This window comes from Triticum urartu, chromosome 3 (assembly GCF_003073215.2).
Source record: "Triticum urartu cultivar G1812 chromosome 3, Tu2.1, whole genome shotgun sequence".
In the NCBI taxonomy this organism is placed as follows: domain Eukaryota; kingdom Viridiplantae; phylum Streptophyta; class Magnoliopsida; order Poales; family Poaceae; genus Triticum; species Triticum urartu.
Genome location: NC_053024.1, coordinates 588,189,523 through 588,192,667, shown reverse-complemented (window position 1 = coordinate 588,192,667; position 3,145 = coordinate 588,189,523). Strand labels below are relative to the sequence as shown.

Genomic DNA, 3,145 nt, shown 5'->3' with positions numbered 1-3,145 from the left:
GTATTCAAGAGTGAGGTCGGTGGTGTAGTGATTACTAGAGTTAGCGGTTAACTGAGCGGTGGTTCGATTCCTGGCTTCGCAGCTCTCGTTTTTTGAGTTTTCAAACAGGGGAGGCGGGTGGGTGGAATGGAAGATGGGCCGAGCCCAACTAGCGTCACTGCAGGCGCCGGTTTGCGGAAACAACTATAACCGATAGGAAATGCCGACCAATCGTTACCTCCCTCTGGCTCTGGCTGCACGTCCCTTTCGTTGATCTTCCGGTGGTGATGTGGTCATATTTGCGGTGTGGCTTTATCAGTCTTGCTCCCTTTTCCCTTTCCCAACAGCAAGCGATGGTAGATCCGGAACATAGGATTTGGCAGTGACGACAAGAGAAGGAGGCTGCTCCGGCGAAGACGTATGGTGGCTGTGGCGGTGGTGTGTGTGAGGAGAACGAGCCCATGAGCGATGAGTCCAGCACAAGGAATTCCTTCTCGGCTTCCCCTTCACCTCTCGCACCGCCACCGCCATGATCGTGCCATCCTCTGTTTATCGGTTTTCCTTGCGTCTATTGGTTTTCTTTGAGTGTTTTGGTTAGCTTTGGCTCTTTCTATTGATGCAATTAGTACCGACTGGGAAATGAATCTCGTCGTTGGTGATATGTTGATTTCATTTTGTAGGGCCTAATGATGGTGACGATGTATTCTTTGATTTAATTATAAGGTATGTGATGACTGGATCGGCTCACCGCGTGATGATTACATTCCAATTCTCCGTCCTTCTTTCTTCCCCTCTTCCCCCAGTTCTTCCTCCATTTTTAGAATTTGTTTTTATTGATATTGTTCTTTGTGCTCACAAAATAATGCAGGTTCTGTGCAGATTTCAGCCCGATTCTGCTGGATTAGAAGGTTTAGGCATTACCTATTTGGAAGGTGATGTACCTTTGTTTCTGGGGAGTTGTATACTATGGTTGTGACGCCTCTTTTTAGTTCCTCATGAGTTAGCTACCCAATTTATTTGCGTAGCCTTACTGGTGTAGATTTGCTTCGTCTGCAAACAATGATTTCGAAGCAGAAGGACACAAATGTAACCTCGGCAGAACCAACAGATTGCAGGTATACTACGAGCAAGTGTTCTTTGGTTGATAAGTTTTCTTGTTGCTATGTTTGATGTCCCTTGCGATTGGATAGGAGTGGAAAATAAATGACGACCCTGATCAAACAATACATCACATGTTTGTTACTGTAGTGGCCTACAACGCCTTACATTTGATTACAGAGGGAGTACATGCTTAGTGAGTCGTATTAGAGAGAATTGTGACTTCCAGTGTTGCTGCAGCTCAGCAACCATTACTGCTCCACAAATTTTCGTATTCACAAGTAAATCGATTTGTTTGCTTGCTTAAAGTAGTCAAGTCAATGCTATTCATGCTCCCTTCTTACTACTCGTATTGCTTGTAAGTTGTAACTGAACATTCGGTGCTATTTCTTCCTATCAGATATCAAAGTCCTATGTGGTTTGAGTTATATAAATAATCAGCATGTTGCAAACTCCACTCCAACTTTGACTGCCAAATCAGGTGAAGGAAGAGGCAAGAGGTTGGGAGCCCGCATCGAAGCAAGTTCTGAAATTATTATCATTGTGGTGAAGAATTCAGAAGCTGGTGCAGGTTGGGTAAAAGTTATAGAATCATACTAGATCTCACTCACACTTGTGGGTTCAGTCCTACAGTAACATGTTCATGGTGCAGGTTGGTTAAAAGTTCTAGAATCATACTGAGGCTAATTGGTCTGATGCCAACATTTGGCATTCCCAATACTTGGCAAGCTAACAATTGGCAATATCACAAGTTGCCAAAAATTGGCAACTTCTTGTGAGGTTGAGAAGTAAAATTGGTAATCAACCAAGCACTAGCTAATATTTGGCATTTGCCAAACGTTGGCATGCCAATTTTTGGCATCAAACCAATCATGCAGTAGATCTCACTCACACTTTGGGTTCAGTCTTTCTACAGTAACATGTGCATGGTGTAGATGAATCATGCTAGGTCTCACTCACCCTTATGGGTTCAGTCCTTCTACAGGAGCATGCTTATCTAATCAAAATGAATTGCGCCTCAAGGAGAAAACATTGAATGTGTTAATTTTAGTGCCATTAAGTCGTTGTTTGCATAGCGATGATAACATTGAATGTGTTATTTTTGTACCCCGGTGCCATGTTATCCCATGTACAGCTGTGTTCTCTATCTAATTTATATTTTCAAATGATCACAGGTTCTATACAAGGTTGAATTTGAGCTACGTACTGTTGGATTTGTTTCGTTCTTCAAGTTCAATATGTCGGCCGGTGGCGTGCAACAAGTGGAGGAATTCACCCATAATACATCAACGATTTGCCTCCCCCTACTCGTCGGTGTTTTGTGGTGGTATGTAGCTGCCACACCTTCAACCCAGCCTGCTACCCTGTGCCTCCACCTCGAGTCATGCAATCACTCTGACTCCATAACGGCTGAAATCAAGTTAATGTTGTGTTGATGTATTGTCAGGATTAAGGTTGATTGGTTACACACTTGGCTATTCTGAGCAAGGTAATTAATACATACATGAGGTCACACCTTTCTAAGCATCATCACAAGTAGGGTGATTTCTTTGAGGCTGCGACTAGGTCGGCGAAGATGCATGTATGCATGTATGATAGTCGACATTGGTAGAGCTTCCCACCTCTACTGGCTGAAACAATAATGATCTAGCAAGCTACATTTACTGTGCATTATCTTTCTGTAGTAAAATGGCACAACAAATTTTAAGCGGCACTGAAAAAATAGGACCTCAATAAGTCCCGACTCCCGAACGTTTGATTTTTAAGCATGCTAATCCGAACTCTTTTCATGGCAACTTCAGTTAAGGCGATGTTGACAAACATGGCAATTTTCTGACAAAAAATCGAACTGGAACAAAGTTGCCAAATGCGGTACTACCGCGCTGGTAGGGCGGTACTACCGCTCCTGGAACGGTACTACCGCCACTACAACCGTGACTAGTGCCGTAAAACCCGACACGAGAAAAAGACATCTCGAATCGAGGCGGTAGGAGCCAGACTGCCCAACGGTACTACGGCAGTGGGGTCAAGGGCGGTAGTACCGCTGTGATGCGGTACTGCCGCTTGT

The 3,145-nt window shown here is 44.0% G+C and overlaps 1 long non-coding RNA gene across 1 annotated transcript; it reads left to right on the top strand.

Moving 5' to 3' along the window:
• Nucleotides 1–237: 237 nt before the first annotated feature.
• On the top strand, nucleotides 238–2,590 carry LOC125548770. The gene is made up of 5 exons (XR_007301162.1): nucleotides 238–702; nucleotides 848–911; nucleotides 1,019–1,094; nucleotides 1,478–1,648; nucleotides 2,253–2,590. It is a non-coding gene; the product is annotated as an uncharacterized LOC125548770 (long non-coding RNA).
• Nucleotides 2,591–3,145: the final 555 nt, after the last annotated feature.